Source organism: Anabrus simplex, chromosome 5 (assembly GCF_040414725.1).
Source record: "Anabrus simplex isolate iqAnaSimp1 chromosome 5, ASM4041472v1, whole genome shotgun sequence".
NCBI lineage: Eukaryota > Metazoa > Arthropoda > Insecta > Orthoptera > Tettigoniidae > Anabrus > Anabrus simplex.
Window position 1 is genome coordinate 99,593,286 of NC_090269.1, and position 23,811 is coordinate 99,617,096.

Below are 23,811 nucleotides of genomic sequence, written 5' to 3' on the forward strand. Positions count from 1 at the left end.
ACCTCCCAGGAAAACTATGGTGTTGCCTCAACAGACTGAAAACTGGGCAGGGATGCTGCAATTTGTTACGCCGTAAGTGGGGTTGTATTGATTCTCCAATGTGTGAATGCAGTGAAGAGGAGCAGACCATGGACCATGTCATCCTACGCTGCCCTCTTCATGCCTACTCCGGAAGCCCCAGCGACCTGTTTATCTTTCGGAAAGTGCTGTAGAGTGGCTGAAAATCTTGGACCTGGACTTAAGAATTTGTTGTTATAATCACCATACTATTAAATAAACAAATAAATTGATACATGCATCAACCCACCGTCGGAGTGATTATAAGAAGAGGAATAAGAGAATGGAATAATAAATCAAGGGAGATGTTTGACAAATTTCCAACTGTTTTAAAATCACTTAAGAACAGGATAGATAAAGAACTGTTAGGGAATCTGCCACCTGGGTGACAGCCCTAATTGCAGATCAATGGTGATTGATTGATTGATTGATTGATTGATTGATTGATTGATTGATTGATTGATTGATTGATTGATTGATTGATTGATTGATTGATTGATTGATTGATTGATTGATTGATTGATTGATTGATTGATTGATTGATTGATTGATTGATTGATTGATTGATTGATTGATTGATTGAATGCCGTGATATATCCCTGCTAACGGAGGACATTTTAAACATTTCTTGTAGGAAAGAGTTTCATGTGATTTTGTTCCTGTGTGACGAAAGTACTATGTAGATTTGTAGACAGTGAGTTCTGCCCCATGTCCATATAAACATAATTTCTTCTTCTACGTGTGAGGATCGTGTCCTGGATGTACAGTATTGTTGCACAGTACATTTTAATCATCACGCCATATCTATTGATTTTTATGTACTACTGACTACTTCTACACCGAGCGAGTTGACCGTGAACCTGTATTCTGGAGATAGGGATGAAGTTGGTGTCCGTGGTTTTCCATATTCACACCAGACAAATGCTCGGGCTGTACCTTAGAAAGTGGACCAAGTATTCCTTATATGAACAATGCTAAATTTGTAAACTTGCGGGTGCTCACCTTCTAAATTACTGCAGGTAGAGCAGTGAAATTTTGTGTTGTTATACCAGCAGCCCTTACCTCTGTGATAAATGTATTTTAAGCAAAATTAGGTCAACCATTTTATTATTGTTTAGTTTATTCTAATAAGCAAGTATTTTGACAATTTTTTACACATGTAGACTTTTATGAACAAAGTTTCCATTGTTCAACAATGAATTTTTGTTTAACATATAGGACAGCGTTATTTTTAAGGGTGGTACAAATTTCATATTGGTATCTTCAGTAGTTTTCACGATGAGCACTTCAAACAACAAAAACTAATACTTATTCGGAGAAAATGGACTTTAGTTTAGGTGGTAGAGAAAACCTACATCTTATGGTTTAAAACTTACTACACTCAGAATCTTCCATGTCTTCGTCTTTCCTTTTGGCCCCTGCCCTCTTCCTTGGTTATCTGTTCTGCTTGTCTATCAGCATATCTCTTATGCAGATTGTCCATTATCTGTAGCTGTCTGATGATGTTCAGACCTAGTTCAGTCCTAAAAGGTAAGGTAAGGGTTGTTCTGCCCGAAGGCAGGTCCGACCCTCCGCAGAGGTATTCCTGAGCCGGAGTTTACGTGCGGTAGGGTGGCCAGTTCCTTTCCGCTCCTCCATTCCCTTAGTTCAGTCCTAAGGTGGTTAAGTACTTGTGCTTTCCCAATGTTTCCTATATTAAGGGAGAGAACACTTTCCAGTACCGACACTTTTAGAGTATTATACCCAACACACACATTCTTGGGTACTTTAGTCCATATCATATTGTTAAATGACTCATTCGGGTTCCGGGCTCGACCGTCCAAACGTTTTCTTAGAAGGTCTGGATAGGCCAAGTCCCGAAACATAGGTTTTATTACATCTAAAATGATGTTTGTAGGTTGCCCTTTTAGGAAATTTATACTTGCACCATGAATCTGTAAGGCACAGTTGAGGCCGATCGTCTGTTGAGAGCTGATGTAAATATGTGCACCATACGGTACTACATTCCTCATCTTTTCCAAATCACAATTACCACAATTACCCTGCAGCTTGTCAGTTTCACTACTATATAATGAATTTACTCCTCCAATACCCTTCCAGTCAGCTAACTTCTTGCTCTTCATGTCCTGAACCAGTCGCCTCAGCCTGGACCCTATTCTTTTGTGGACCGAGCTCGATAGCTGCAGTCGCTTAAGTGCGGCCAGTATCCAGTATTCGGGAGATAGAAGGTTCGAACCCCACTGTCGGCAGCCCTGAAGATGGTTTTCCGTGGTTTCCCATTTTCACACCAGGCAAATGCTGGGGCTGTACCTTAATTAAGGCCACGGCCGCTTCCTTCCCAGTCCTAGCCCTTTCCTGTCCCATCGTCGCCATAAGACATATCTGTGTCGGTGCGACGTAAAGCCAATAGCAAAAATTATTTTTTGGAGAAAACAAACCAAATCCCTATGTTAAAAAAACACAAGTCAGCAGTTTGATGACAGTATGACCAACTTTAAAAACAACAGGGGGACATTCATAAAAGTGACAGAGAATCTCGTGGAGTAGTAATTTATGAAACAAAGGAAGCACTTCATGCTAAAAGGGTCGTAGCCAATTCCAAATATGCAAGCAGTAGCTGAATAATAAAAATTAGACATTTCCCATTGGACTTATGAGGGGAAACTCTGGAATTACACTTATTACACATCAGTCGAGGAGAGAATGAAACAAAATAATTTTCGTCCAAGACAACCGGTGGAAGGACTCTTGGTCCCCTGGCTTGGTCCCCTGGCTACGGCCGCTTTATTTCTCACTCCTAGCCCTTTCCTATCGCACCGTCACCAAAAGAACTATTTGTGTCAGTGCGACGTGAAGCAAGTTGTAAAAAACTACTTTCATCGTTTTTGGAGACACTGAGGTGCCGAAATTTTGTTTCGCAGGAGTTATTTTACGTGCCAGTAAATTTTACCGACGCACCTTGAAATACCACGGACTGAGCCAGGATCGAACCTGCCAAGTTAAGCTCAGATGGGCAGCGCTCTACCGTCTGAACTACTCAGCCCGGCTCTCTTACTTCTGTTTTGTAACTCTTTCCTTCCTTGTTGTTGTTGTTGTTGTTTGAGTCATCAGTCCATAGACTGGTTTGATGCAGCTCTCCATGCCACCCTATCCTGTGCTAACCTTTTCATTTCTACGTAACTATTGCATCCTACATCTGCTCTAATCTGTTTGTCATATTCATACCTTGGTCTACCCCTACCGTTCTTGCCACCTACACTTCCTTCAAAAACCAACTGAACAAGTCCTGGGTGTCTTAAGATGTGTCCTATCATTCTATCTCTTCTTCTCGTCAAATTTAGCCAAATCGATCTCCTCTCACCAATTCGATTCAGTATCTCTTCATTCGTGATTCGATCTATCCATCTCACCTTCAGCATTCTTCTGTAACACCACATTTCAAAAGCTTCTATTCTCTTTCTTTCTGAGCTAGTTATCGTCCATGTTTCACTTCCATACAATGCCACGCTCCACACAAAAGTCTTCAAAAACATCTTTCTAATTCCGATATCAATGTTTGAAATGAGCAAATTTCTTTTCTTAAGAAAGCTCTTCCTTGCTTGTGCTAGTCTGCATTTTATGTCCTTCTTACTTCTGCCATCGTTGGTTATTTTACTACCCAAGTAACAATATTCATCTACTTCCTTTAAGACTTCGTTTCCTAATCTAATATTTCCTACATCAGCTGCCTTCGTTCCTTCCTTATTGTCTTCATTTTTATCTAAGTTCTCAGATACAACAGCTATTATTAACAATAATATAGCTGCTAATAGCCGAGATGTCAAACGGAGGCTGTATTATGAACTTTTTAGATTTTAGGATTTCTCTGTTGTAGCTGTGGATGTAGCTCAGTATTTACTTGAGAAAAGACTGGTTTGTGTGTAAAAGTAAGTGAAATACGGCCTGGTGTGGGCTTTAATGGCTAAAGTTTCCTGCGAGAGTGGGTGCTGTTATTGTGTCCTAATATGTGGTGGAACATTCTAGCTGCTAATGTACTCATTTGTCTTCAGTTAACGAGTTGCTCTACAAGACGTTAGATCAGTGAATGCGTGAGGGCAGAGAGCCGTCGACACTTATCAGATTCTTTCCTAAAAATTGTTTATTCGTGTTGTATATACAGGGTGGTCAGAAAGAACGTGAACTGGGTATAAGGACTTTAGAGGGTTGGCCATACTGATAAATAGTTCGAAAATCAAATCAATTAAGTAATACGATTGTTTCGTTTGGGTGTTTTCAAAATTCGTACGTTCCTCCACGCCATGTTTCATCCCAGGCTTGTGTCAATGTCATCCTTTTATGTATGTACACCTGTTATTTTATGTGACCCCTCTCAGACTGATTCTGATGGTTTCATCAGCTTCCGCTTCGAACGCTAGCGTTATACCGCATCCGGTGAGCCATCTGGTGGCGAATGAACGTGCCACTTCCACTTCTATTACAACGTCTACTTTCAAACCTAATTGTTTGAGATGCCTTTCTCGTGAACAGTCGAGATTTTCTCCTGAAGACTCAGAGCAAAGTTGTCTGCGAAAGGTAAAGAATTTCACTTCACCTTATTTTCTTGGCACGACATAAGTCGTAGAGCCTATATCAATTTGAGAATAATAATCCGATATCACGCGTCATTCTCATTTTATCAGCTACTTAATTTAGCCAATCAGATCGCTTCGCGGGCAAATTAAAATGGGCTTTCGGAAGTGGTATTGCTAAATCTGCACGTGGTTTGCTACCGGCTTAAGAGAACTAATCGAAGAAGGAAAACTCCCCAGGAGAGGGATTTGAACAAGGACCTTCGAACTTACAGGATTGCATCATAGCAAGTATTTTACCGTGACAGCGTCTGGGACTCGCGATGTGTTTATATTTGATAGTGATTTCTCGACATGACTCTCAAGCCGTCTGAATTCGCCCGCGAAGCAATCTGATTAGCTAACATCAGCAGGTCATACGTGAAAGTAGTCTCGTTTCAAAGTAGACCTATAGCTCTCTATTGGTCAGTGTGTTGTTAATCTGGAAAGAGTTGCTACTTTTCGATCACAGAGAAATAATCACTGATAACCTTCCGCAGGGTCTAGGAACGAAACGAAATATTTTGAAAACGAGCTTAAAGTTCAACGACCCTCTAGGATTACTCTCACCGGTGTCTGAATTCTTGCATTCCCAGCGGAAAAAAATGCTTCAAAACACACAATAAATTGCATTGGCGGTTCAAGTCAAGGGAGATATAATGACGCAGGAGGTAGTCGTGGTGGTGATTATTGTTCTAAGAGGAAGGACAACTAGACAACCATGCCCTATATAACACTAATCAGAAAGAAAAAGTGGAAGGAATCGCCCAAAGAAAGACAAGGACCAAGAAGGGCGTGATAATGAAAGACTTCCCAGGCCTCAAGTGCCCTAATACCGTCGGGGTCGGAAAAGAACAAGAGTTGACCAGAGGAGTTCGGAAAGGATAGATGAAAGTGAGGAGTCTGACACAAGTAGATGGAGGCAATGCTAGGACTCAGCTAAGGGCCACGCTCCCAACATCAGAGCCCCTGGGGCTCCTTTTAGTTCCCTCTTACGACAGGCAATCTTCGTGTCAAGGGAGATATAATGACTCAGGCGGCTAAGAAAGAGTTCGTAGTTCGTGGTAACCGAAATTGGTGTTTGTTATGTTCCAATTCCTCTCCATGATGTAAACAAAGACTTTCTTCCAAACATAATATTACATCAGAACACACATCCTGTCACGGTCGCCGCAATGTTACGTTATATTGCTAAGGCTACCCGCGTACCTACAGATTCTAAAAGAGTTAATAAATATCACTTTAGGAACAGATTGCAATTTATGAAAGCGATTAACATCACGTCCAAAAATTATCAGTACATAGGAAGACATGTCTTCCTTCTTTCTCACCTGTCAACCAAGGAGTATACAAAGAAAGAAAGAATATCGTGTTTCGATAACCTCATAGTGTTAACCGAGGAGACCTTCTATAAGAAATAAGACATTCTCTTCCGGTACCAAAATTTTGTTCATGTTTACCGAATGTTGTTGTTCTTAGACTATTTAGTGTTAATGAGGCTTTATTGTATGATTATTACTGTTGTTATTATTGTATAATCTGTAAAGCCTCTCCCTAGTGGTAGGCAATACCTTACATGCCTGAGGGTGGTGAACTCTTGTGGAGACAGTGTGAACTTTCAGAAGACCACATTATTTTCAAGTTTGTAAATAGATGTTGCTACTTTGGTTTTGGGTGCTACCTAGAGATTTGGAATGAACTCTCTTTAGTGGAATATTGTAATATTTAGGGGTTGGCAATAGCAAGCGGATGTCTTATGTTTGTAAGCTGCCACTACTGTTGTTGTTGCTGTTGTTGTTGTTGTTTGAGTCATTAGTCCAGAGACCGGTTTGCTGCAGATCTCCATTCTACCCTATACTCAGCTTTTCATTTCTACGCAGCTGTTGCACCCCACATATGCTCTAATCTGCTTGTCATATTCATACCTTGGTCTACCCCTACCGTTCTTACCGCCTAAACATCCTTCAAAAATGATAATGAACAAGTCCTGGGTATCTTAAGATGTGTCCAATCATTCTATCTCTTCTTCTCGTCAAATTTAGCCAAATCGATCTCCTCTCACTGATTCAGTATCTTTCCATTCGTGATTCGATCTATCCATCTCTATTTCAGCATTCTTCTGTAACACCACATTTCAAAAGCTTATATTGTCTTTTTCCTGAGCTAGTTATCGTCCATGTTTCACTTCCATAAAATGCCACGCTCCAGAAACATCTTTCTAATTCCTATATCAATGTTTGAAATGAGCATTTTTTAAAGAAAGCTCTTCCTTGCTTGTGTTAGTCTACTTTTTATGTCCTCCTTACTTCCGCCATCGTTAGCTATTTTACTATCCAAGTAACAATATTCATCTACTTCCTTTAAGACTTAATTTCTTGCCCTAATATTTCCTGCATCACCTACCTTCGTTCGACTGCACTCCATTTCTTTTGTCTTGACTTATTCATTTTTATCTTGTACTCCATACCCTTACTCCTTACCCTTACTACTGTTATTTCTAATTAAGTCAACCAATCATCACCCAACTTGCTCTTATAATTAAGTGCGATCTTAGACCTTATACATCTGTCTTGATCAGTGCGGCGATCAGTGAGGTTCTCGTCACATATGGTTACAGGTGAGTTAGGGCAACATCTAAGGTAAGCGGCTAAAATCTTACTTTATTATGTGAACTTACTTGCCTATGGAGACGGGAAGATACGAGTGTTCCCGTCTAGAACGTAACGGTTTACTTATTTTATGTAGGTTTTCCTTAATTTAAATTTCTATTGTTATACTTATATTTCTGGTCTTTCTTAGCACGAGTTTAAACACCCAAGCGGCTGCTATGTATTAAGGAAGCATGAGTGTGAACCCTAGTTTTTCGTGCTCATTTTGCCTTACTGTAACTAAGATTTTCAATATTTCATTTATTCCTTCTTGATTTTCGGTCGTTAAATTCATTTTCGTGTCTTAGTCCTCCGTGTCAGTGGGCCTTCTGGCCCTTTAAATTTTATGGTAAACATGTCACGTGATTCCTTGAGTGGGTTCAGCATCCCATTCTATTTTTTATTAGCCTTTTCTACTGAAAATTTTATTTAAGTCATTCTTGACCGTGTAGTATGAGCTACTACACATGTTCCTTTTGGATCCTTCTGATCTATATTTTGTGTTGTTGCTTTACTCTGAATTAAGGATTGCTGCAGCCAAACGGTGTAAAAGCTGATAAGCTTATAAGTGTACTAAAAGGTAACTTTATGCGGATGGTCTTGAAGTTGGGGAGTTTGATCTCCTATTGTAGTGTAAACCTTACTCTTGGACGCTCAGACTTCTTATGATGCATACAAAAGATGGTCTTACCTTCGTAAAAGCTAATAAGTCTTGCGAATTGAGAGGTTATGCTGCCCGATCAATTGTGAAACACTAATGCTTGTATTGTTAATTACTTGGTAATCCCATTTCTAGAACTCGTATTTATTCCGTTCTTAATCAGTATTATTGTTGTTAAGAAGAGAAGAAAAATTAATTTAGGAAATACATTCAAAATTTAAAGATTTTTGTGTGGTTATTTTGTCATGGTCCAAGGCTCTGGTATTTCTTCCCCTCTACTGCCCTTGTGCCTATAACATTTATTATTATCCTGTTACGTTTTGCCCACTCATAGAGCGCTTTTGAACTTTTTCATTAACTTGATGACTTTAGCCTTCCTATTCTTCCAAAATCTCTTCCCGAACTCACTGCGTTGCCTCTTCCGTTCTTCTGACCACTTTGTACCAGTCCTGCTGCGTGTTTTGACCAAAAATTGTGTTTATTTTCCAAGATCCTGAAGACTTTGCTATTTTTCATGTTATCTTCCCCGATGTTCAATTAATTCAGGGCCGTACTGAGTGGCTCAGACGGTTAAGGCGCTGGCCTTCTAACCCCAACTTGGCAGGTTCGATCTTGGCTCAGTCCTTTGGTATTTGAAGTTGCTCAAATACGACAGCCTAGTGTCGGTAGATTTACTGGCACGTAAAAGAACTCCTGCGGGACTAAATTCCGGCACCTCAGCGTCTCCGAAGACCGTAAAAGTAGTTAGTGAGACGTAAAGCAAATAAAATTTTTAAAAATATTATTATTTCTTAATTCATTCTGGTCCCCTCTTACTTCCTCCTACTAATTTATTTTCCTGGTTTGACGTGATATAAATCATTTATTGCAGTGATCTCATGTTAGTGTAAATGCCCTCTGAAGTTTTGAGGCCCTTTCTATGTGGCTAAACTTCCTAATCCCGAAGGAAGAATTATTTCTCCAAAGTACTTTAAAAAATACCTGTGAATTTGTCCTATACTCTAAATTTTATCTTTAATGCATTTTTTCTGAAAATTCTGCATATACTTGTATTTTTCCGAATGATATCTGAAGGCCCGTCTGTGATACTATTCTGTGTAATGGCTCGATAGCATACCTAGTTTCCTCCTTGTTCTTAGTGATAATAGCTAGGTCATCGGCGGAAGCTAAATATTATTATTATTAATGATTGGTTATGTCCAATTAAGGAGCGCATTTGAACTTATTAGCACTTTCTTTTGTTTTCCTTCTTTTCCCAGTATCTGTTCATCCTCTCGCTGTGTTCCTTTTTTTACGTTGTTCAGTCCGGGTGGGCTTTTTCAGAAAATATGTGTTTGTGAATGACGTTTCGGAATGCTATTTTATCTTGAATGGTTCCTTCATTAATGCCATATTTGTTTAGGTCCTCACTGATTTCTCTTAGTCAATTATTGTTGTTTTTCATTGATAAGGCTAGCTTTAAAATTTTCTTTATAAGCCTCTTATTTTCGATTCTATATAAGTGGCGATAAATTTGTAATCGCCTTTTCCTGATTGCGTCTGTGATTTTTTCTGTAACTTAATAAATTTAATGTGTTATCTTCCTAAGATTTTCTTCAGGATTTTTCTTTCTTGTTTTTCGACCATCTTTATTCGAGATCCGCCACCAATTATAATAGTTTTAGATGCATAAAGTGCTTCCGTTTTAAGTACTGTGTTATAATGTCGTAACTTTGCCTTTTTGGTGGGTATGGTTATTTTACTGTATATTTTCCGAGTAAATTTGTATGCTCTTTGAAGTTTTCCAATTCTTTCTTTTTTAGCTTCATGATTTAACCCTGCTGGTTCAATAATTTCATCTAGGTACTAAAATTTGTCTACTTGAGCGATATTTATTATTATTATTATTATTATTATTATTATTATTATTATTATTATTATTATTATTATTATTATTATTATTATTACCAACTGATGTTGGATTTGAACACATTCGCTCCACAGTTGGAAGTGTAGGTTGTGTAGAAACAAGAAGTGTCCTTAATCTTCGTAATATATTTCCCTTCCTGTTCTTCGCAGCTGATGAAAAGGCTGTCTTGATATCTACATATCATTTGTTTTCCCAGACAAAAGGCTGCAGATGTTTACATGCATGTATCGCCTTTTAAAGGGGATGTTACTCCGGTGATACGCCCACTTTACGGTTAAATATTTACGCTGCAGCTTGCCAGATTTAATTTCGGCGAGTAATATTCCATGCAAATACACGCCTTGTTTGAGGAACGGATGGAAAGAGCGCCCTGTCAATAGCTTACAGCATCTCCAGTTTCGCGGTGTGTGTTTCAAAGGAACGGCACGGTTCTGTCTCCACGGATACGGGGTTAACAACTCTTAGCTGTCATTACAATTACACTAAATAGTTTTTTATTCTCCTTCACTTACTATTTGTAGCGATAGAACTCGGAAGCTGCACGGTTCAGGTGAACTTACTTTCGAAGTTGGTTTTGAGAGAGAGAGAGAGAGAGAGGGAGAGAGAGAGAGAGAATCAGAGAGAAAGAGAGCGAGTCATTTCCCCCCCTCTCCGTGGAAACTGCTTAACTTATAAATATCTACCGGGTAATTCAAAAGGTTGCGTAGAAACTAAAGTACTGTACCGGCAACCCATAGGGAGGTTTGAAGTTCAATAACTTTCCAGTACATGTTCACAGTAGTATTTCACTCCATCGTTTGTAAATTGAAACGAACACGCTACACACTCTTCCACTACTGTCCCTTATAGCCTACTGTTAGTTCCTCACTTATTTGCTCAGTGCCCTAGCTCAGCTATGTTCACGGCTCGCACACCTCAACCTCACAATCCTGTATGCCACCCACAGCAGACTTCGTTCACTGTCCCTTACCGACTTCTCTCACGCTGCGCCAGAGGCACACACGTTCGCTCATAGCAGCTGGACATGAGAGACTCAATTCCACAGCGACAAACAGAACAAAAAGAATGCTCACTTCACGGACACAACCGCCCTCGTTGCACTGACTTCTCAACTCACACTGCACCTTAACTCGAACTGAACTTCTCAGGAGTACCATCTCTCTCTCTCACACACACACACACACACACACTACCCACCACTTCTTCAACATTAACTCTCTGATTAAACGATCGAATTGACTGATTGACTGACTATAAAATACACGCAGTACTCCATCCAGTCCTCCAACACAGCCACTCCTTGACAGCACTAACACTTTGGCTAAACTGAACCGCTCGAGCTCGTCCGTCCCGCCTTAAATGGGGATCTATTCCAGATAATTCGTAAAAGGAGAATCCTCTACAATTCTTTCGAGTGCGAATGATCTGCGTTCACTTTTCAGGACTTTCTCCCACCGTTCTGATGCCTTCAATGAGATAATAGATTGGTGGCAGAGAGGGCTGGTCTTTCGAAACTGGCTCGTTCCTGATTGGTTGGTGTTCTGCAAGCAGTGGGGCCCTAACTCGGAGATGTCACTCGCGGCCGGAGCCAGCCTAACTTGCTCCTCCCAAGCCCTTAGAATTAAACGACGGACACGGTCACATTATTATTATTGACCTAATATCAATTATAAACTCCAAATTATCCTTCTTTTCTGCGTTTCTTCCTAATTATTTGTGGTCGGTACTAATGTGAATTGAGCCACGTTTTACATCCGGATGGCCTTACTGACGCCAACCGTAGTGTTACGAGTTTCTATAATGCTTGGTAGTGTGGAATGTTGTTTGTAGATGGAGAGGAGTGAATTAAGACTATCACCAACACGTAACCACGAGTCAGAAGAATTACTCAAATGCGGTTAAAACATGAGGACAGGCCGGGGATCGAACACGAGGCCCTGTGAACCGAAGGCTGTTGTTCTCTCTTTAGAAAATTCAAATTCCTCATCCATAATGCTGACCGTGCGGAAATATTTCTCTATAGTGCACGAATTACAAAGGTCTCTTGCTGAGGGGTGGTTTGATCTCCTCCCTATGCGATGGTCTTGCAGGGCTTGCTCACCTCCTGCCTGCCAGTCTTCTATCCATCTCCAGACGGTATCAAGTTAGCACGGTATTGGATGTGCGATTTGTTCTAGAGGCATGTGTGCCTCCCATATACTAACAATCGACCCCTGTTGAATCGCGAGAACACTAGACCGACGCTAGTACCGGGATAACTTGTCTATCATTGAACGAGGAAGAGAAGACATTTGTTTTAAGTAACCCAGACCCCTGCGGTAGGTACGTGACTCTCCGTTTGTTTACATCAACCTGCCATCGCTGTACGTGTTAGTTACAAACAACGCCACTTCCTCTACCGTTTTCCCCGCACTGGTGGGGTCGCGAGGGCACGGTGTGTTGCATATGTGGATCAGGTCCGATTTTACACCCGGATGCCCTCACAGACTCTAATCTTATGTGGAGGAATGTATTGACTATTGCATATTTCTGTGGTGGTTGACAGTATGGTGTGTTGTGTTTTGTGAATATGAAGAAGTGTTTCCCGTGGGAATTGAGCATAAAACCGTTAAAATTTCCATCCAGGTTTGGAATTGAACCTGCGGCCCTCTGAAGCGAAGGGCCAATATAAAAAAACAAACTCGTGTCCTCATACCGAGGTAGTGCAGCTCTTTTCCAGGCACACCCCCATTGGAGGTGAGCTGCATGTACCATTTCAACCACACACCAGTCCTCCTGCCATTCTTAAATTTCTGGCAGTACCGGGAATCGAACCCGGGCCCACAAGGCGGTAGCTAATAACACTAACCGTTACGCTACGGAGGCGGACAAGGGCCAATATGCTGACCATAGAGCCAAGGATTCGGACTAGATATAAATAACCCATTAGATGAATATCCTTAAATAAGGACTGAATGAAGAATATAAAATACTCTTCTGTACCGATGGTTCGAAGTGCTCTCTCGATGTTTTTTACAAAATTTCTCAATTTCACACGAGACTAATGCATTCTGTGTACCTAATAAATTGAGACTCCAGCTGGACTCTTGTTAGCAGTGTACTAATCCATTCTTGTGCGAAATGTAGCTGAAAATCTCTATGAGTTATTGATATGGCTGTGATGTTACACACAACATGGAGAGCGTACGTATCACGGCATCAGTAAGTATTAGTCTTGCTGTGATTATTTTAGCCCGTAATTCTAATAATTACTAATTATCAAAGTTCCAGTCCGCCTCTGTGGTGTAGTGGTTAGCGTTATTAGCTGCCAACCCCGGAGGTCCGGGTTGGATTCCCGGCTCTGCCACGAAATTTGAAAAGTGGTACGAGGGCTAGAACGGGGTCCACTCAGCCTCGGGAGGTCAACTGAGTAGAGGTGGGTTCGATTCCCACCTCAGCCATCCTGGAAGTGGTTTTCCGTGGTTTCCCACTTCTCCTCCAGGCAAATGCCGGAATGGTACCTAATTCAAGGCCACGGCCGCTTCCTTCCCTCTTCCTTGTCTATCCCTTCCAATCTTCCCATCCCTCCACAAGGCCCCTGTTCAGCATAGCAGGTGAGGCCGCCTGGGCGAGGTACTGGTCATTCTCCCCAGTTGTATCCCCTACCAAGAGTCTGAAGCTCTAAGACACTGCCCTTGAGGCGTTAGAGGTGGAATCCCTCGCTGAATCCGAGGGAAAAAGCCGAACCTGGAGGGTAAACAGATGATGATGATGATGAATTCTAATAATTACTAATTACCAAAATACCAGTAGAAAGCGAGCAAACATGAACTCTCCGTTATTATGTCAACGCCTGTCTGTTCAGCGGCCTGTTGTAAGGTACTGTACCTAACTACTTGCACAGTCAATTTCACCACCTCTTATCCAATCACAGTTCCGAAACACGGTCAAAATTTGATACACTCTTATCCACCTCACCGCATCACACGATACACACACTCATTTGTTATTTCTTCTGAACGACAATGGAACCTGTCTCTCTCAGAGGAGCACCAACCTGCTAGTTTTAGGCAACTTTGTCACCGATAACTATTAAGTAATAGATGAAGTCCTAAATTATTCGTACATTATAGAAATATTGTAGATTTAGCCTTCCTCAAACTATAAATTTTATATAATCACACTGTTATTATTAAGGTTTATAGAAATGAGCTAATCATGTCATAATTGAGTAAATAATCACCTTCATCATAATCATCATCATCATTTTCCTATATTTTATTATTGCTCTTTATCATAATATTGTATTGTTTGGTAGTTCCAAGATGTTTCAATTGTAAGTCTATTTATTTTGATTTGCACATGTCAATACCGTATTTTCTGGTTAGATGGAAGAGACGTCCTAATGGCCTTAATACTGCCAGACGAAATAAATCCACGGTATTGTAATTGTGAAGATCAAGATGCTGTTGATGATACGAAACGATGCTGATGCTGAACATCTAATACATGCCGGAAAGGACAGTAACATCACTGGCCAGTAATAATAATAATAATAATAATAATAATAATAATAATAATAATAATAATAATAATAATAATAATAATAAGTTAAAACATTACTGCACAGTGGTTAGAACAGAGTGCATTTATGGAGCAGAAACCTTGACGAGGATGGCTGACCCAGTCCTTGAAAAAAGATAAAGAAGATTCTTGCGAAAAATCCTAGGCCCTAGAAAGTCGACGAGTGACCCAAACATATTCCGGTTAAGATCGAATTTGGAGCTCTACAAGACAGTAGAAAGAATCACGACTGTGATGAGAAAAAGGAGACTGACGTTTTATGGACATATCAAAAGAATGAACCCTGAGAGATTGGTCAACAGGATACTTCTTCTGCAGGAAAGGTGGAAAAAACAACCGGGATGGCTTACAAACGTGCACAATGACTTGGCAGAAATAGATATCAAGGAGGAGGATATAAAAGAAAGGACATCATTTAGGAAGAAGGTTGCGGGATTGAGGGATGCGTCTGAAGAGCAACATGCGAAGCCACGGAACATCTCGGTGGAGGAACGAGCAAGAAGAAGTCAAAGACTCAAGAATCTTTGGCGAGAGTGTAAAGAGAAGGGTATCAGTCTGCGTGACAGGAGGAAGATTGTGTAAACGTGGCCCACAGGTGGCCGTATCGATAAATAATAATAAATAATAATAATAATACGTGTCGCAGGAATTAACATGGGAGGAGTCATTGTGACTCTGGCTAATAAATGCTAAGAAAGGACTCCTCTAAGAAATGGAGAAAAAAAGAGCGCAAAATTATCAGACGTATCATGGGATCCGATTACAGGAATGCCACCCATTATAAAATATCCAACAAAGAAGTGTACAGTAAAATGGAGAAAATTACATAAACAATCCGTAAGAGACGGGCACGATATTACGGTCGTCTCAAACGAATGAGCACCGAGCTCGATAGCTCCAGTCGTTTAAGTGCGGCTAGTATCCAGTATTCGGGAGATAGTTGGTTCGAACCCCACTGTCGGCAGCCCTGAAGATGGTTTTCCGTGGTTTCCCATTTCACACCATGCAAATGCTGGGGCTGTGCCTTAATTAAGGCCACGGACGCTTCCCTCCCACTCCTACCTCTTTCCTGTTCCATCGTCGCCATTAGACCTATCTGTGTCGATGCAACGTAAAGCAACTTACAAGAAAAAAACAAATGGGCGGAAACAGGCTGACTAAACAGAACTTTCACTTCTTTCTTACTCCAAACCCAAAACCACAATGCTCTGGTTCATGAACACCAAAGAAGACCTCCAAATGCTGCATAAAAACCCGAAGACGCCTTTAATAGGAATCTCCTCCGCAAAAAGATACTGACGAATGGGCTAAATGGACACAAGCAAACGAAAAGAAGACAGAGTAAAGCAAGCAGGTCCACTCACAGAGACTGAGAGAATTCTAGGCTCAAAATAAAGCTAAACAAGCTGCCAAATATAACAAGACTTAACGTGATCCTAGATGGCCCCAACGAAATATACACTGACTGACAGAGCAAATGCAACACCAAGAAGGAGTAGTCAGAACTTTATGCCAATTGCAGGGTAGACTGACGTCACTGAGGTATGCTCATGATGTGAAATGCGCCGCTGTGCTGCGCACGTAGCGAACGATAAATGGGACACGGCGTTGGCGAATGGCCCACTTCGTACCGTGATTTCTCAGCCGACAGTCATTGTAGAACGTGTTGTCGTGTGCCACAGGACACGTGTATAGCTAAGAATGCCAGGCCGCCGTCAACGGAGGCATTTCCAGCAGACAGACGACTTTACGAGGGGTATGGTGATCGGGCTGAGAAGGGTAGGTTGGTCGCTTCGTCAAATCGCAGCCGATACCCATAGGGATGTGTCCACGGTGCAGCGCCTGTGGCGAAGATGGTTGGCGCAGGGACATGTGGCACGTGCGAGGGGTCCAGGCGCAGCCCGAGTGACGTCAGCACGCGAGGATCGGCGCATCCGCCGCCAAGCGGTGGCAGCCCCGCACGCCACGTCAACCGCCATTCTTCAGCATGTGCAAGACACCCTGGCTGTTCCAATATCGACCAGAACAATTTCCCGTCGATTGGTTGAAGGAGGCCTGCACTCCCGGCGTCCGGTCAGAAGACTACCATTGACTCCACAGCATAGACGTGCACGCTTGGCATGGTGCCGGGCTAGAGCGACTTGGATGAGGGAATGGCGGAACGTCGTGTTCTCCGATGAGTCACGCTTCTGTTCTGTCAGTGATAGTCACCGCAGACGAGTGTGGCGTCGGCGTGGAGAAAGGTCAAATCCGGCAGTAACTGTGGAGCGCCCTACCGCTAGACAACGCGGCATCATGGTTTGGGGCGCTATTGCGTATGATTCCACGTCACCTCTAGTGCGTATTCAAGGCACGTTAAATGCCCACCGCTACGTGCAGCATGTGCTGCGGCCGGTGGCACTCCCGTACCTTCAGGGGCTGCCCAATGCTCTGTTTCAGCAGGATAATGCCCGCCCACACACTGCTCGCATCTCCCAACAGGCTCTACGAGGTGTACAGATGCTTCCGTGGCCAGCGTACTCTCCGGATCTCTCACCAATCGAACACGTGTGGGATCTCATTGGACGCCGTTTGCAAACTCTGCCCCAGCCTCGTACGGACGACCAACTGTGGCAAATGGTTGACAGAGAATGGAGAGCCATCCCTCAGGACACCATCCGCACTCTTATTGACTCTGCACCTCGACGTGTTTCTGCGTGCATCGCCGCTCGCGATGGTCCTACATCCTACTGAGTCGATGCCGTGCGCATTGTGTAACTTGCATATCGGTTTGAAATAAACATCAATTATTCGTCCGTGCCGTCTCTGTTTTTTCCCCAACTTTCATCCCTTTCGAACCACTCCTTCTTGGTGTTGCATTTGCTCTGTCAGTCAGTGTATATATATAAATAATATTATTATTATACCGAGCAAGTGGCTGAAAAGTTAGGGTCACGTAGCTATCACTTTGCATTCGGGAGTCCTGAAGATGGTTTTCCGTAGTTTTCCATTTCCAAACCAGTCAAATGTTGGGGCTGTACCTTAATTAAGGCCATGGTCATTTCCCTCCCGCTCCCAGCCGTCCCCTATCCGTGTTGGTGTGACATAAAGCAAATTTTATAATAATAATAATAATAATAATAATAATAATAATAATAATAATAATAATAATAATAATTTTACACAGCCCTAACATTTACTTGGCGTGAAAATGGAAAGAGACGGAGACCTATGTTCAAGGCTACAAGCAAAGAGGTTCGAACCAACTTTCTTCCAAATGCACGCTAAGAACTATACGCTGCGAACGGTATAGCCAACTCGTTCGGCTTACAATCGCCAGGCTAAGTGTCTCAGGTGGTTGAAGCGCCCAGCTTGTGAGCGCTAGTCGGCGGGTTGGATTGCCGATCAAATACGCCAGCCCCGTGTGGGTAGATTCAACGGCGTGTAAACGAAATGTTTAATTTCATCGTGCAGAGATAAAGGCGGTAATTACATATTTAGCCACTAACCTATAAAATGGCTTTCTTCATTTTTTTCCTTCCTACTTCTTTCCTCTGATTTTCCCATTCCTTGGTGCCGTCGTAGGTGCAAAAATTGACCTCTTCCGTATTATAAACCCGAGTGTCCTTCCTGACGCTAAACCTACGTGAAGGACATATCACTGTTGCATCTTTCTCTAGTGATCACTAGTGGGGTATGTTGTGCGTTCTTTACTCTCTTTGGTCGCTTTCTTCCGTTTATTCTCCTGACCAACTTGACACTCGCGAATTTTGGATCTAAAGATCGTCCTGGTTTGGATGAAATATGCTGTGATTCCTACGAATGTAAGGCCATCTTCTAAATTCATCCACCTCTATTTGATTTGTTCTTGTCTTCACAGAATTCAATTATTTGTTTTATGAACCTGTCAACGTTCGTTCTTTTGATATGTCCGTAGAAAATTTTTCTTTATTTGCTACTGTGGAAGTTTTATTTCCTGAGGTTTCCCTATGACTTCTGGGCTTAGAAAATGTCCTATGATGTTAAGTTCCTTTATCTGATTGGTTCCGATGTTTGCTTATCTGTTCAGGGCTTGTCTTCCCGACCAACAGAGACATTTGGGTTTAATAACAGTACTGTAATGTCTTAGTGTTCTGTGTTTGGAAATACATTTTTCGTTATTGATATTTTTGGGCGTCAATATGTCGTTCCCGTTATGTCCGACTCATTGGACGAATGGTCAGCGTTCAGGCCTTCGGTTCAGAGGGTCGCGGGTTCGATTCTCGGTCGGGTAGGGGTCACTTTACTCTTCATACTCAGACAACACACTAACACTACCAACCACCACAGAAACAAGCTATGGTAATTATATCCCTCTATAGCGTTGGCGTCAAGAGGGGCAAATCCATATGTAGGACAAAGTTTGCACCCGCGACTCCACAGAGGTAGGAAAAGCGGTGGAAGTATAATAATAAGAAGAAGCCGTTCCGTTTCCCTGAATTGTCTCAACGAGGCATTTCGTCTCCGTCTATTGTGTTCCTTGTATGTCACAATTTCTGAGCTTTTTCATGATACATGGAGACTAGTTTCCTCCGGTGATTTTATTTATATGAATAATTCATCCTTTTATACATGGTACAGCAGATTCTTGCGTAATGTTGCATAAGACTTTTTTCAAGCAACCTTGCATTACTGTAATTCCCACAATGTTGAATATTGACTTGAACGGGAATGTTACAAAAGTTAAAGCAGGTTTAGTGTAATTAACATCGGACCGTTGAATCTTAAAATAAAGGGTGTCTCAAAAGATCGCTCGTTTGTTTAAAAAACAGCCCTTAAATAAATATGTCTCACATCAAAATAATGTACATATATCTTAACGTAAATAGCGATTAAAAGGAATTGAAACGACAGGTACGATCATATGCAAATTATTTCTGTTGGTTTATTCCAAGAGAAGTTGCAGAATTAATTAATATAAGACAGTTTTTATTTCGTCATTGCATTGTGAACAGTGGCGGAACATATAGGTTAAACCTTTATATATTAAGGTACGAAGAATTCTTCACTTAAACATGACCTACGTATTACATCATGTTCCGAACAGTTCCGAGAGTGCAATATATAGCCCCCAACATTTCTTTTTAGAAGTCCGGTCTGTTATTGGGCTGTTGAGATGCTGCGAGTTGAGATTTCCAGGTCATCTGCAAATTGTAGGTAATCAGACTCGATTTTCACCTGGCTAGTGTGATTCGATGATTCATCTTGAGGATTAATTTTCGTTTGCACCATTCTTTTATTACCTTTTTCGGAACACAGTAGAAGTGTAATGGAGTATGTGTCTGTCTCTTTCTCTTATTATTATTATTATTATTATTATTATTATTATTATTATTATTATTATTATTATTATTATTATTTTCGTTTCGGCCGTCTATGGACCACGTTTGACAAACTTTGCAGTATTTTTAGCCTTCTCTTCCTTCACTCTCTCCCAGTACCTTTTCATCCTTTTTTCTAATTCCTTCCTAATTTTCTCCCTAGCCTTTCCCCAGTCTCCTGGAAACCGCGAAACTTTTTGGCGAGTTATCTAAATTGATTCCTTTCCATGTTATAATCTTCCGCAACCCTCATATTTGTCAAGTCCTAATTCACTTCCCGAAGGCATTCCAGCTCTGGCTTCCCCTTCCTGAAGAATTCGAAGATTCTCATCGTTAGTCAACTATTGCCCAGCCTCAACAAGTGTCCATAGAACTGTCACCTTCTCTTTCTCATCAGTTCAACCACTCTTTCTGTTCTTTGATACTCGTACAATTCTTTGTTAGAGTTAATTCTCCTCCCCCCCCCCTCCCTTTTTAAAAATTGGACCCAGAATATGTCTTCGCATTTTTCTATCCCCCTTTCGGATATCGCCAAATCCACATTTTCCAATCACGTCCAATATTTCCACTGCATACAGGCATTATTATTATTATTATTATTATTATTATTATTATTATTATTATTATTATTATTATTATTATTATTATTATTATTATTATTATTATTATTATTATTATTATTATTATTATTAGAAAACATTCGATGGCTATAACAGAAAGATGACTGACAACAATGTTTTAAGTGAGACCTGTTTCTAGACGTTCCTAGAGGACACCTAATGAGTTCTGAGCAAGGCTCTTACCACACTTTAAGCTCAAGTTAACGATGTATCTCATTTCCTTCATATCTTCCGTAACCTCTATTTACGATCTTGAATCCTGCACACAATTTCCGCCTCATTTTCTGGCGCCTGGCAGTCCGGCATGTCATGTGGATGGCCGATCTCAAAGGAGCATCCTTACTGAAGCTTCAATCCTCGTGAAGAGACTCAATCACGGGTCCTTCTAAAATTATATCAACTGTCCGTGATTTCATGAAGTTACTATTATAATGGCATCTAACAGTGAAGAGTGTCAACAGGAGAAAAGCAACACACCTCCGATAATAACAGACACTTAACTGATTAATTTTAGAGGCTTCGGACATAGTTTGCCATTACCCTTTGTACTTGTGCTTGTCAGAAAATGTGTCTCCTGGTAGTGAGTGCATTTTTTGTTCTTGGGATAGTGTATGTAATGCAACTGTAATGATCACGATAGGAGATTAGTAGGTGCCCTGGACTTTAAGTAAGAACATCGCAGAAATAAAATATCTTGGTAGAAATCCAGTCAGTTTTTTCACATTCGTCTTGGCCTTCTATGGACCACGCTTAGCTTACTCTTCTGTTTCTCGGCATCCTGTCTCTTCTGCTACCAAAACCTCTTCATATTTTGACTTCTAGCCTCCTTCTGTCGGTCTGACAAAGTTCGTTGATGGCTCTCCAGTTTCCGAAATTCCCCGTGTCAGTGAATTATTTTCCGAATTTCTGTCCAACATGCTTTCAGTGTTTAGACCTAGTTAGATTATTCATAGCTTCTTTTGTCCAGATTGTGGTGCTCATGCCTTTTCTCGTGCACTTCCATATCCTCTTAGGTAATCTGTCCTTACTCATCCGATGAATTTGTCCAGCAAACTTCAATCGTCTCTTCCTCATTTCATCAGTTAGTTCATTAATCTGTTTGTACAGTTCCTCATTCCTTCTTTTCTTCCAGATGTCACCTGTCCTTCTAGGACCTGTATCTTACGCAGAATTTTCCTTTCTATCTTTCTCATCTTCTATTTTTCTGTTGTGGGTTAGACATTCCGATGCATACAGTGCTCCAGGCCTTATTACTGCATTGTCTTGTATTGTCTTAATTTTGTTCTTTTTAACATTAATGTTGTGTTGTATACGTCTTGTGTGAGTTTGTAAGCTAATTCCATTTTCCTGATCCTGGTCTTATTCGCTTCATCATCAAGACCATTGAATTGTATCCACCCACCGAGATACTTCAATTTGGATAATTTATTTATCTTCTCGTGTTCAATTTCTCAGTCTGTTTGTTACTCGAGTCGTATAAGTGTTTATTAATTTTATTTGTTTTTACATCCAGCTAACTACTTTTACGGTTTTCGGAGACGCCGAGGTGACAAAATTTAGTCCCGTTTTGGGAAAAGCATTTTTGTTGCAGATCGCAGGTTCCATTTGGTAGGCTATTTCAAGTTTGCGTATTCGTTCCCTAAGTGCTTACTTACCCAGTCCATTTTGCAATATGAGTCACCCAAATACTTACATTTTTCTACTCACCTGGTGCCACCGTATTTCGTCCGAAGATTTGATGATGCGTCGTTGATGTTATTCATTACTTCTGTTTTTTTAAACAATATCTTAATTTGTTCAGCGAGTATTATTATTGTTATTATTAGTTATAGTTGTAGTTTATTACTAGACTCAAAGGTATACAATAATTGTGATGAATGGCTACAGATGACAAAGAAACAAGAAAGTGAAATGTCTCTACTTCATATGAATATAAGATCAATTAGAAAATATTGGGATCAGATGGTTATAATATTAAGACACAGCAGGCCACTGGTAGATGTGCTAATATTTAGTGAAATAAATGTAAATAATGAAATGGAAATTGAGCAGTATGAGTTAGAAGGATATAGTATGCATTATGCAATAAGAAATGTTTCTAGGGGTGGAGGAATAGTCATTTTTGTTAAGGAAGGGTTCATATTTAAAGAAAAGAAATGTATAACAAATCAGTTTGAAAATTTATCATGGGAAGTTTGGATTAATGGAACACTATATGGGAGCATTATGGCAGTATACAGACCACCTGATTATAATCCAAAGGATTTTGTGGAGGAGTTAGATCTTCATTTACATAGTATGAATGCCAGAAACTTAATAATTATTGGGGACATGAACATAGATATTCTGAAAGACAGCAGAGTCACATCCTTGTACAATAATGTGCTAGCAGATCATCAGTTAGTTCATTGCATTAACAAGTTCACAAGGGAAGAATATGTAAATGGAAAACTAACACAATCCTGCATCGACCATGCATTGATTAGGAGTGGGAAAAATGTAAGAGATTCATCTGTAATTCAGACTAAAGTTTCTGATCATTATATAATAACTGTACAGATATCACATGATACTAGGTGTAATAAATATGTTCCAAGTGAAAAAGTTATAGATAACATACAGGAAAGGGTGAGTAAATCAATGTTAAGAACAGAAATAGAAATAATTGCAAAAGAAATAAATGAGAACATGAGTTCAGATGATATATACATGAAGATTTGCAATGCAGTTAACAAGGCAACTATTGAAACGAAGGATACAAAAAACAGAAGAGAAGGAAAGACTCTCAACCGTGGCTGACGGGTGCTATAATAGAAAAAATCAAAGAAAGGGACAGACTTTTCAAAAGATGGAAAAATGCATCAAATTTAAATACAGAAAATAAGGAAAATTTAAGGAGGTTCTATAAAAGAATGAGGAATGATATAATAGCTGATATTCATAAAGCAAAAAGAAAGTATTACAGATTGCAGTTTGAAAGTTGTAGAGGGGACATGAAGAAAACTTGGGAAGTATTAAATGATGTGCTAAAGACTAAAAAGAAATGGACAATAGAAGAAACGGTAAGACATTATTTAGGAAGGCAAGACTCACTAGAAAATATAGTTGACAACTTTTCAAAAACATTTTCAGAACAGTTAGGCAAGGTAGTACATGAATGTAGAGTACAACGAAGACCATTACCTAATACAGAGAGACTTTCATCATTTTATCTACCACTAGCAAGTACATCAGATATAGCACACATAATTGAAGGAATGGACATAAATAAATCACCAGGCATGGATAAATTAACAGTTAAACATCTGAAAGATAACATAGACATAATAACACCAGTAGTACAGAAGCTAATCAATAAAATAAGAGAGACAGGTATTTTCCCAAAGGATCTGAAGACTGCCATAGTG